General features: G+C 38.7%; 1 pseudogene; it reads right to left on the bottom strand.

Annotated features, from left to right (window-relative positions):
* Positions 1–7,154: 7,154 nt before the first annotated feature.
* On the bottom strand, positions 7,155–10,034 carry LOC102827536 (annotated as a pseudogene).
* Between the last annotated feature and the right edge of the window lie 3,667 nt (positions 10,035–13,701).

Genomic DNA, 13,701 nt, shown 5'->3' with positions numbered 1-13,701 from the left:
CGATGAATATTAAGAATTTTACAAAGAATTTGATGGACAAAATATTGAATATTGTAAAGTATGGACAGAAGATGGAAGGTGTACGTTGAGTCACTGTGTCACAAACAAATGATGGATATTCAAACTTTTAAAGAAGTAGTATATGATCAAGAAACAAAGGCACTGAAGGAATAAGTTCAAGCTGCACTGAAGCCATTGGTGAAAAACAAGGTTCCAGGGATTGATAGAATACAAATCAACTTCTTTCAAGAAACTGGCACAGTGCTGAAGGTGCTCACGTATCTATGCCAAAAAATTTAGGAGACAGTTACCTGGCCAAATGATCAGAAGAGATCTATATTTGTATCTATTCCAAAGACAGGTGACCCAACAGAATGCAGAAATCAGAAGACAACATCATTAATATTACATGCAAGTATAATTTTCCTAAAGATAATTCAAAAATGGCTGCAACAATATATTAACAAAGAACTACGAGAAGTTCAGAAGAATAGATGGAACTATGAATACCATTGCTGACATCAGATGGGTCTTGATTTAATACAAAGAATACTAGAAAGGTGTTTACTTGTGCTTTATTATCTACACAAAAGTTTTTGACAACAACGTAAATCATGACAAGCTTTGGATAACATTGCATTGAATAAATATTTTAGAAGATTTAATCGTGTTTATGAAGAAGCTGTACACAGGCTAAGAGGCAGTTGTTTTAATAATACAAGAAGACACTAAATGATTTTAAATCAGAAAAGGTATACATCAGGGTTGTATCTTTCACCTTACTTATTCAATCTGTATGCTAAGTAAATAATCTGAGAAATTAGATTTTATGAAGAAGAATGTGGCATCAGAATTAGAGGAAGACTCATCAGCAACCTGCAATAGGCAGATGATACAACTTTGCTTGCTAAAAGTGAACAGGACTTGAAATATTTACTGCTGAAGATCAAAGACCACAGCCTTCAGTACGGATTATACCTCAGTGTAAATAAAACAAAAATCCTCATAAATTGGCCCAATAAGTAACAAACTGTCAAAAACTTCCTTTTGCTTGGATCCACAATTAACACTCATGGAAGCAGCAGTCAAGAAATTAAATGACTTATTACAATAGGCAAGTCTTACACAAGACCAGTTTAAAGTGTTCGAGAGCAAAGATAACATTTTTAGGACTTAGGTGTGCCTGACCCAAACCATGGTATTTTTAGCAATCTGATATGCATGTGACAATGAATAAGGAAGACTGTAGAAGAACTGATGCATTTGAGTTATGGTGTTGAAGAAGAATATGAAATGTACTATATACAAGAAGAACAAACCAATCTGTGTTGGATGAAGTACAGCCAGAATGCTCCTTATAACTCAGTACGGTAAGGTGTCCTCTCTCATTTTCTGAACATGTTATCAGGAGGGACTGCTGGTAAAGTAGAGAGTCCTTTGAAAAAGAGGAAGTTCCTAATGACATGGATTGGCACATTGGAAGCAACAATGGGCTCAAGTATCATAATAATTGTGAGGATGGTACAAACAAGACAGTGTTTAATTCTATGGTTCTTAGCGTTGCTGTGATTTGGAGCCACTTGGTAGCACCTAACAATAACAACAACAACAAAATTCAAATGTGCTTTTGTGTTGTTAGTTGCTGTTGAGTCAATCCCAATGCATGGTGACCACATCTTTGTGGAGATTACTGTTGTGTACCAGAGTATTCCTTTGAAGGCATATCTCCAGTCCTGTCTTCCCAGGTGCCTCTTAGTGATTCTTATTTGAATCACGAAACTTTTTGGCATTTTTCATTTCTACTCTATTTTTTTGTTTTAAAATACTCTATTTTATTTGCATTATTATTTATTTCTATGAAAAACAGTAAGTTTGTATAGCTGCACAATCATGAATATGAATGTCCAAATATTATTTGAAACTGAGAATTTCTATTGATATTTATGAAATATTAATAAATCATAGCAGTTCTAGTTTGCATTTTTATGTGAAACAGAGAGAAAAAAGAAAGTGTTAATATTTTTGAGTCAAACATCTGGACTATTCTATACCTTACTGTTTAACCATTAATTAGGCTAGCAAAAAAGAATGTTTCAAAAATGTTGGAGAGACTGTAATTACTCTTGTCAATTTGGGTTTCAATCAATGAACAGTACACATCTGGTGGTTCATAACTACCTTGACTTAAAATTAAATTCTCCTATTCCTATCAATATGTTGTTGTTGGTGGTGCTGACATGTTCAGAAAATTTCTTCCATAAAAATAACTTGACTTGTTTAAAAACTGCAATAAAGTAGAGGATATTGGTAATAATGTCTGAGATGACAAAAATGGTTATGCATCACCAACTGTTTATAGTTCATTGATTTCCCTGTATAAGAAGAAATATGTTTTCTATAACCAGATTTCTCAAATTGCTTAAAATATATAAAATATGTCCTTTTTAAAAATTGGATTTAAATTGTTATAGTGCATCATTAAAAAGTATAATGTGTACAAACATGAAAATATTTGTGAAAATTATTATTTACAATGTGAAGTCTTGATTAACTGAAATGCTTTTCACCAAAATATATTTTCTAGTTTATTCTCTTTTTATGTTCTATTCAAAGTTAATATACATACTTAATGTTTGTTCTAAAAACGAACCTAAGATCTGAAGATTCTCTAAATTTGGGTGGACTATATTAAAGGTCATAAATTGGATCTTGTGAAGTTTTCTTCATATTCAAGCCTGCACTTGAATCTCAGAAATTGTAATGTGTTTTTTTTACCCACAGTCTGCCTCTGGTTCTGCTTTGCTGATGATATTGAGCTTCTTCACTGTCTCTTCCCAGAGATGCAGTCAGTTTGATTCCTGTGTAATCCATCTGATGAGTTACATGTGTATAGTCACTTTTCTGTTGTCTTAAAAAAATGTTTTAGCAATGAATAAGTCATTGGTCTTGAAAAATACTATCTTGCAATCCCCAGCATCATATCTATCACCAAGGTCATGTTTTCCAGCTACTCTTTGTTTCCAACTTTTGCATTTCAATCACCGAACAGTGCATCTGTATTGCATGTTAAATCAATATAAGGCTGAAGAAGTTGGAAGAATTCTTCAATTTCATCATCAATGGCATTAGTGGTTGGTGCAATAAATTTGAATAATAGTGGTATTAATAGGTCTTTCTTATAGGCATATGGATATTATTCTATCATAGAAAGAGTTGTACTTCAAGAGTGATCTTGAGATATTCTTTTTAATGATAAATGTGACACCATTCAGATTCTCATCAGTTTGTCTTTCCTGGAATAGTAAGACATCATTGTCTGATTCAAAATGGCCAATATCAGTCCATTTCAGTGTGTTCTATTTCATTTTTTATAAATTCCAATTTTCCTAGATTCACACTCTGTACATTCCATGTTCTTATTATTAATGGATGTTTGTAGCTTTGCTCCTTAGTTTGAGTTTTATCCAATCTGCTGATGGGTACAGGACATGAACAGACACTTCTCAAGGAGATCTGGGCAGCCAACAAACATATGAAGAAATGGTCACGATCCGTAGCCATTAGAGAGATGCAAACCAAAACAACAATGAGATATCATTTCACGTCAGATATAACAGCAAACATCAAAAAATTAGAGGACAATAAATTCTGGGAAGGATGTGGAGAGATTAGGACATTCCTGCATTACTGGTGGGATTGCAAAATGGTCCGACCTCTCTGGAAAGCCCTATGGCACTTCCTCAGAAGGTTGGTAGTAGAAATACCTTATGATCTAGCAATTCCTCTACTTGGTATTTACCCACAAGAAATACAAGCCGTAACATGAGTAGATATATGCACACCAATGTTTACAGCAGCACTATTTGCAATAGCAAAAAGATGGAGACAGCCTAAGTGCCCATCAACTGAAGAATGGATAAACAAACAGTGGTACATATTCACAGTGGAATATTATGCTGCCTTGAAGAATAACAAGGAGGCTACAAGCCACTACATAACATGGATGCATCTTGAGGACATTATGTTCAGTGAAATTAGTCTGGACATGGGCTGCCCAAAATGGGGTAGCTACAAAGGCAAGAAGTGACTGGCTTACAAGCTTCAAGAGGGAGTCTAGATTCAGAGGGCGTGGAGGAAGGTCGAATGTCCACTAAGTAGTATCCCATCTGTCTGGATGGGGTTGATGAAAGGAGATGGAAATAGGTCTCTTGTGGTACAATAGTGAATAATTGTTAACAGGACTGACTGTAAGGGTTGGAAATGTAAAGGAAGATGTTTTGTAGCAAAAGGAGTAGAGTGATTGACTTTGCAGTCCAGGATCAGAGGTCACTAGGACCATCAAGGGAGAAGAGCAGAGTGTGGGATCCTTCCCTGAGAAGCAGTGACATCAAAGATGGAGGCAGAGACAATGAGGTGGAGAGATGGAGTGGCTGGGGACTCTAGACCCAGAGATGGAGAGGTGCTATGTGCTGATGACCAGAGGGCAGGTTTCAGGATATATATATCCTTTGTTTGGTTGATGATGCATGGAAGGGATTGTAATCATGGTAATGAAATGATATATGATAGGATGAATGTAAAACTTATATTCTCCCATGTAAACTATTTCATAATTCACAATAAAACATTTTTTAAAAACTCATGAAAGCTTTGCTTTGTCAGGTCTACTTTGAATAGGCAGCTTTTATGAAGTTGTGTTTTGAGTGCCTTTTATTCTGAGGAGTTTACCTTACAGCTCTATATATGACAGTGTTTGACTCCTATTTGTAAATTTTTCCTATTCTGATACTATATCTGACAATAATCCTCACTTATCTGTAAAGTTTCCGGTGGCTAATCATTTAGAAGTAGCCCATCTTTCCTTTTTCCTGGTCTGTCTTAATCTGAAGTACTGTTGAAACCTGTCAACCAAGGTTGACCTTGCTGGTATTTAAAATACAGGTGGTGTAACTTCCAGCATAATAGCAAAATGCAAGTATAGCTAATTTACAGATGAATGTTGGAATTATTTTACTCTTTGTTTGTTGGTTTGTTTGTTTTCCCATTTGAACTCATTAATTAAAGAAATACCTAACAGTCCTCTTCACTTTTAGCAAACAAAATTGTATCATCTGCATATTGCAAGTTGTTAATGAGTTTTCTTCCAATCCTGATATCATGTTTTTCTTCATATAATCTAGCTTCTCAGATCATTTGCTCAGCATACAGGTTGAAAAAGTATGGTGAAAGAGAACAACCCTAGTGCACAACTTTCCTAATTTTAAACAATTTGGTGTTACCTTGTTCTGTTTGAACAACTGCCTCATGGTCCATGTACAGTTTCCTCATGAGCAAAATTAAGTGTTCTGGAATACTTTAAGTGTTCTGACAACGTTATGCATATCTTGTGATGATATAGCTTGTCATAATATCATTTGACTTAAAATACTTACTGATGAAGATCAAAGACCACAGTCTTTGGTATGGATTTCATATCAGTGTAGAGAAAACAAAAATCCTCACCACTGGACCAATAAACTACATCCATATAAATGGAAAAAAAGATGGATGTTGTCAAAGACTTCATTTTGCTCAGATCAACCATCAATACTAATGGAAGCAGGAGTCAAGAAATCAAAGAATGTATTATATTAGGCATATCTGCTGTACAAGACCTCTTTAACATGTTAAAGAGCAAAGATGTCATTTTGAGGACCAAGGTGCACCTGACCCAAGCAAGCCATGGCATTTTTAATAACCTCATATGCATGCAAAAGTTTCCTTATTGAATGAATAAGGAAGACCATAGAAGTGGCACATTTGAGTTATGGTGTTGGAGGAGAATATTGCAAGTACCATGTGCTGCCAAAAGAACAAAATTATCTGTGTTGGCAGAAGTGCAGCCAGTGTGCTCCTTGAATGCCAGTATGGCCGGACTTCTTCTCTCATACTTTGGACATATTATCAGGCGGGACCAGTCACTGTCGAAGAATATTGTATTTGGTAAAGTGGAGGATCTGAGAAAAAGAGGAAGATCCCCAACAAGATGGATTAACACAGTAGCAGCAGCATGGGCTCAGCCGTGACAATGATTGTGAGGTTGGCCCAGGACCTGGCAATGTTTCCTTACGTTGTGCATAGGGTCATTATGAGTCAATACCAACTTGATGGCACCTAACAACAACAAAAACATGGCCGGTTGCTTGTTTGAGATGTAACTCAAGGCAAAGCTGGTTTCTGATATAAATGAGTCATTGTGAGTATGGGCTTTGAACACCACGCTAATAAATTTCATTATCTTTCAGAATTCAATAGCCTCAACTAGCAAAATAGATATTTTAGCATAATAGGGTTTTTGTTTATGTTTTAACTAACTGAAGATATTTAATCTAGAGAAGAAAATACTTGGGAAAACATATGATAGCTATTGCTAAATACTTAAAAGGGCAATCACAAGGAAGAATGACTAGATATTCTAACACCAACAAATGGGTAAAATTTAGAGGGATACACTTTAACAATATAAAGGAAGATCTTTTAAAATATGACTGTCTAGAAGTATTCAATTAGTGTCAGATAACCAGTGACCAAGAATATGCCATAAGCAGGAACAAGTAAGATCTGAGTCATTGTTCTATTGTTAGGGTGTTTGCGGTGTTCCTCCATGAAGAAATACTGTAAGCAACTTCTGACCAATAAATTACTATCATCCTTCATAGGCCTGTATGTTGGTTATTACAAAGCTTTCAGAAGGCATTAAGACTGGATTCCAAAATATAGTCAGGCAGGTGCCTTCATGCAAATACCCTTACAAGTTCTCCAAACACCCACTCACATGTGATCTCAAAACACCCAGTACCTTTACTTGGCTTTATGTATTTCACAATATGTTCAATATAAGCAATTTAGCTTCCAAACCTAGGTCAGGCCTGAGTGTTTCAGATGAACCAGTTGTAGGCTGAGGATCCTTGAGAGTTCATGGAGGGAAAGTCCCCATGCCCACAGGAGGCTGTGTCATAGGAGAAGTCTGTAAAAGGAGAGGGTTCTAGAGAGTCCTGAGGAAGCAGACCTGGGCAGCATAACTGTCCAGGAAGGCCTCAGTTTCTATGGTTCTGTGTCTTGGGACCGTTTGTTCTTGACAAGCCTTTATTCCAAAGGTCCTGTGTGGACTAAGACTAGGAATTGGGCAGATTGCAATGGCTGGTTGGAAGAAAGCCAAGTCCATCAGTGGGGTAGGATAGTTAGAACATAGCATTGAACTGTGCTTGGCTTTCAAACTGCATATGGTGGCCCAATGGAGAGGTGAGTCCACGGACAAAATGGATCCAAACCAGCCTTGGCTGCCCCCCAAATATCAGCAATCTGAAGAAGTACAGGTTTGGGCTGAAACGTACCTTATGAACAACCTCTAGATCAGGCTGTCCTGGCAGAGCTGAGGCTGCCCCTTTCTCTCCTGCATGTATAGCATTGGTTCCCTATGGAGCAGACTGTGGAATGGACACAAATCGGTGTCTTGAAAGAGTGAATAGTGATGGCTCATGGTTTCAGCATAATTTCGAGCCTTGGGAAGGTTGGGGGCCTCAGATGCAGCAGAATATTGGTCTTGATCTTCAGGGCTCTCCTGATATGGAATCAGATCTGCTTTATATACAAAGAATCTTCACTCTATAGGCCATTTGATATTTATTGGTTCAGTGCCAAAACAAGAATTAGAGCTGCAATGCGCTCCCTGGATATATCTCCTTCCACCACTACCTCAAGCCAATCTGTTCCTGAAAAGCTCCAGACAGTGCCTTTCTGAGAGCAGTGAAGTAGACTTTGAAACCAAGGTAACCAGCATCAATATAATGAATTCCACAGAGTCCATTAGAGGCATAACAGTTGTCCTGTGCCACATGACATTATTGTAGAGGAACATCCAGACCAGCTCTGTACTCAGGAAGCACTTGATATAATTTATTGGATCATAAGATCTTCAAAGATCCCAGAATTTGATTTTCCAGTCACATCCAGCAGAGACTAAAAAATGACTGTTAGCTTTGCAGCATTGAAGGTTGCGCACAGCCTGGTCCTAGGCTAGGAAACACTGGAAGGGGTAGAGCTTCAAGGAGCGATCATATAGCTGTATCTGCTGCAAGGATGAGTTAGTGTTAAGGTTCCAGAAAACCATCATGCCTTTTTAGTATCCAGCAGCTAGGTGGTGGTAGGGTTGGGTAAGCATCCAGGCCAGGCTAAGGCACTGGACACACTCAGAGGAATCTGGAAATTGCAGACCCCACCTGAAGTGTTGCCATGCATTCTATCTTATAGATGGGCAACTTCATCACATCTGGCAACTGCTGAGCTACCAGGGGCCTCAGGATTAGACAGACTGAACAGCAGCACCTTCTCATCTGAGCAGGCAATAGCCAAAAAACCCACTCAGGGCAGGAGAGGAGAGGAGACTTCTGAGGGGTGCTTGGAAGCGCCCATGCTCCACTGCGGCAGAACTTGAGGTCCCATATGCAGCCATTACCACAAGCAATCCCATAGACAAAGTGGGCCCTATTGTCAGGACAATTTTTTTTGTTCCAAGTCCCTAGAGCTGGAGCAACCCAGGGCCCGAATAAAGATGGCTCAGGGGATGTACCTCATTCATGTCAGGACTGTAGAACAAAGCCACATACTGCAAGGTTGCTGACCCTTCTGGCACTGGGCACCACTCCAGAGTCCAGACAGCCCAGCCGTGAAGAAAGACATGTCCTAGTGCTCTGGGAGTGCTTTGATAGAGCTAAATCGATTCGGTAGAGTGTGCCATCTTTGACAAGTCCTTCACATTGCAGGTAAGGAGCAGCCTCAACTTCAGATAACAAGTGCTGCTTCCAGGCCAAAGGGATCCATTCCGCAAACCCCCAGTATGAATGATTTCTGTTCGTGGAGCTCCTTGGTGAGATGGAAGCACTTACAAAGAGGAGACATAATGTGACTTGGTAAGCCATTGGGGGCTATTTCTCTGCGGTGTGGTTTCTGCTTCCCTGAAGTGGACCCTTGGGGAATGCTTCAGGGCACTGCGGGCAAGGTGGGTACTGCAAGCATTGCGGCACTATGGGCAGGGTGGACACTGCAGGCTAGGAGTTTGATGAGTTCTCACTCAGGATCTCATTTTCTTCTTCACCTTCAGCCGCGACCTGGAGAACAAAGTCTTCATCTTGTGCAGCATCAGCCTGTCCTCCCTCATCTTGAGGGTTTGCCCCTAGCTGGCTTTCCCACAATTTGGTGGGGGTGCCCAAGAAGCTCTGGTAGCGTAGAGTTTACGGGCTGCTAATCTCACGGTCAGCAGTTCAAAACGACCAGCTGTTCCGCGAGAGAAAGATGAAGCTTTCTGCTTCCGTAAAGGTTTACAACCGTGGAAACACTGTATAGGGTCGCTATGAGTCGGAACCGACTCCATGGCATATAACAACAACAACAACAAAGCTCAACTTGGATTCTCAGACAGGTCACTGGAGCAAGCAGTGCAATTGAAAACTCTTCTGCCAGTTCTTGAAGAGACAGCCCTTCGGCGGGGTCATTCCCCAGGAGGGGGTCTCAAAGATCTCAGGGGACCTCTTTGAAGGTGGAGACACTGGCTGATCTAGGCCTTTGGACAACTTCAGCAGTAGCAGCTCTGCCTTGGACTTTCGACCTGGTTTCTTAGGCATGGGTGTAGATGGAGGATTGGTCTAACAGACTAGGATCCAATGGGACTGATGGAGGATTAGATTGTTGGGGCCTGTACGGTCCTATCACATCTCTTCCGTCCAGGCTTTGAGGCTCTAAGCTTTGAGACCTTTGACATCTCTGCAAGATCTTGCAGTTCTAGTCTGGAGAAGCTTTCCTGCTCTAGAGGAAGTCTCCTTATATCAGGAAAATCTTTAAATCCAGGCAAAGAGGACATCTCTATGGAAGTCTGTGCACTGGTCATTTCTGATGAGGTCCTAACAACAAGTTGATTTAGCACTTCTGGTCCAGAAGAGTCTGCCATAGTTTACCATAGCCTTCCCCAGGGCAACACAACCAAGCCCATAGGTATCCATCAACACCTCCAAAAATAGCTGGCCCCTCACCAATGTCCTTCCAGAAGTCCAAATTAGAAAATAGCACTGCCTGGTCTCTAATATAATAGGCTTTAAATAAGGTTTACTTAAGGTATACATGGTCTCTTGTTAGGAGGGAATTGAAATGGAAATAAAGAATCCCAAGGCAGTTTTGTGGGAATGATTAAATCCTCCACTCTAATGCTCACTGGCCAAAAACTACAGCAAACTAAATTTGTTTATTTTTAAAAGATAAATCCATGTTTTAAGATTAAAATATTATAATGTGAATTGTAATATATTTTTCTGTATATTAGTTTGCAATATGCAATCCTAAAAAAAGGAACTTTAGTAGCGTAATGGTTGTGAGGCTGGCTGCTAACATTTCAAGGTCAGCAGTTTGAAAATACCAGCTGTTCTGTGGCAGAAAAATGAAGCTTTCTGCTCCCAAAAAGATTTACAGCCTTGGAAACCCTATACAGCACTGCTATGAGTAAGAACCAACTGCACAACACATAACTACCACCGCCAATCCTATAAAAGTAAAATACAACATTGAAAGTTATTGAGAATGATGTTAAATTATTCTTGACTTTATATAATGCAGAGAAACATGTAGCATAAAAAATATGCAAAGTACAGCAAGGCCAAATATCTATTTTTGCCTGACATTTTTTTCTTTTGAATATAATTTCTGAAATACTATTTTAATCAGAGTTGAAATAGTCTGACAAAAATATTTTATAGCATTATAGACCCTCGAGATGCCCTTACTCACTAATGTACAAATATGTACATTAGTGAGTAAGGGCATCTCGAGGGTCTATAATGTTATAACATACCCTTAAGATGTCATTTGAAGAAACATAGTTTGTCTTCTTTTGTGATAAATATGATTTTCCTTTTTAATTGAATGTGTAGCAAATATCCAAATGTAGTGTATTTAATTATTCTACTCACTTTAGTATGATTTTATCTTTGAAACTGTCCACATACTGTTGCCACAATAAATTGAAAAAGTAGATAGAAGTGAATGCAGTGTTTCTCAGTAGGACAGCCATATTTAGTCCTTAACAACACAGCAAGTGAATCTTTGAAAGCACCTTTCAAGACAGTTCATAGCTGGAAAATACTTTGTAGGTACAGCAAAGATAAATCTAAAACCAAGGGAATGATATAAGGACTCAATGAACTTGACATTTTCTCAGTCCTTTTAAATTTTTAATGGAATGCAATGTTAAGAAGGCAGTAACCATAAGGATAAGATGGAAAAGCCCAGATTTAAAAAATTGCAATGCCCATGCAATGGTGCATAGCAGGTCAGAGTACAGTTGTGGGACTCACATACACACTGGGTTTTAGTCAGTGTTAGCCACTTAGATATAATAGAACTGTAGACAAGTTATTCTCTCTCTAGCTCAGATTCTCCACTCCTCCAAGTTTTATGCATTAGCTAATACAATAGTTACTTATGCTTATTTTGTAGAATTTTTATGATAATTACATGACATATTATATGTAAAGTACTTAGTTCAATGTTTGGTCACTAGTAGTCAAACTCACCCTTTTATCTACATACAAGTTCAGTGCTCTCAACCTAACATATATAATTTTTAAAAACACAGATTGTGTGTTTCCCTGTTTTGATGCTTATTTTTTCAGTTTAATTCATTTAAAAATCTGAGCTCCTACAATGGGACCATGTTGTTGTTGTGAAGTGCCATCTAATCGATTCCAACCCATAGCAACCCTGTATAGGGTGTCCAAGGAGCAGCTGGTGAACTTGAACCACTGACCTTGCTGTTAAAATAACTTTGCAGTGTGATACATTAGTCCACAGTGTCACATAGGAGAGAATAATAAATATATGGTTTCAACCCTAAAAAAACTTGTAGTCTAATGAGAAGAGAGAAACATAATCAACAGACTGTACCTAAATGTATAAAATGTTAAGTTGCAAAAAGACACTTTGGCTGTTAAGAATTGTTAAGTGGGTTCCAACTAATAGCAACCCTGCATAGGGTTTCCGAGAAGCGATTGGGTTTGAACTGTTAACCAATCACCAATCCACTGAGTAAGACTTGGAAACTCAGTATGGTACAGCATGAGTAAAAGTGAAATGTCATTGGAGCCAAAAAGAATAATGCAGGCAAGACAGAACAAGAAACTTAATAGGCAAAGACTAGTAAATACACTGAGATGTATTTTACATGGTGGACAGAGATGGACCACAAAAGATATTTCAGTTGATATACTTCTAAGGGCATGTTCATACACTCATTTTTAGATTTCTAATTCTTAAAGGTATTATTTGGTTCAAGACATCCACATACACACAAAAATACATGAACTAAACCCCAAAAACAGATCCATCTAGCCATAAGAAAATTTCTCTAAGGTCATTGATCAATTGAAATATATTTAGAAACAGATACACAGAAGCAAAGAGCATATAATGAAGACATAGTACAAGTATGCATCACTTAAAGGACATTAGATATCCTTCCATCATATATACTTCACAAATAACTTTGTGTTTTATTTTAAAAGTGAAACCAGCTTCCCCTTTCCCCCCTAATGATTTTAAAGACCCTAAACTCAGATTCTTCCAGCATGGACCACAGGTGGGATCCAGACAAGTAGACTTGGGTTTTATATAGTAGGCAGCCACCACTCGTCTGTCAGTTTATCATACTGTGGTGGTTTGTGAGTTTCTGTGATTCTGAAATCTCTGCCAGCAGTATTTTCAATACCAGCCTGGTCACCCATGGTGGACAGGTTCCAGATGAAGACAGACTAGGAAGAAAGAGTGATGAACTATTTCCAAATATTTAGTCACTAAAAACCTTATGATTAGCAGAGAAACACCGTCAGATATGTTGTTGTTGTTGTTAGGTGCCATCGAGTTGGAACCGACTCATAGCAACCCCATGCACAGCAGAATGAAACAATGCCCGATCCTGGGCCAACCCCACTGCTGCTGCCACACTTGAGTCCATCAATGATGCCACCTGGCCAATCCATCTTATTGGGGGTCTTCCTTTTTTTCTCTGACCCTCCATCTTACCCAGCCTGATATCCTTCTCCAACAACTGCTCCCTCCTGACACTATGTCCAAAGTACGAGAGACAAAGTTTGGTCATTTTGGCCTCTAAGGTGCCCTCTGGCTGCACTTCTTCCAAAATAGATCTACTGGATCTTTTGGTAGCCCATGGCACTTTTAGTATTCTCCTCCAACACCATAATTCAAAGGCATCAATTCTTCTACGATCTTCCTTATTCACTGACCAGCTTTCACATCCATATGAAGTTATTGAAAATATCATGGCTTGGGTCAGGTACACCTTAGTCCTCAAGCTGACATCTTTGCTCTTCAACACTTTCAAAAGTTCCTGTACACAGATTTGCCTAATGCAATACGTCGTCTGATCTCTTGACTGCTGTTTCCGTGAGTGTTGATAGTTGATCCAAAAAGAATGAAGTCCTTGACAACTTCAATCTTTTCTCTGTTGATAAGGAATGTTATTTATTGGTCCAGTGGTGAGGATTTTTGTTTTCTTTACATTGAGATGTAACCTATACTGAAGGCTGTGTTCTTTGATCTTCATCAGTAAATGTTTTAAGTCCTCTTCACTTTCAGCAAGCAAGGTTGTATCATCTGCATATC

Source organism: Chrysochloris asiatica, unplaced genomic scaffold (assembly GCF_000296735.1).
Source record: "Chrysochloris asiatica unplaced genomic scaffold, ChrAsi1.0 scaffold00095, whole genome shotgun sequence".
NCBI lineage: Eukaryota > Metazoa > Chordata > Mammalia > Afrosoricida > Chrysochloridae > Chrysochloris > Chrysochloris asiatica.
This window is presented reverse-complemented; position numbering and strand designations above follow the sequence as displayed.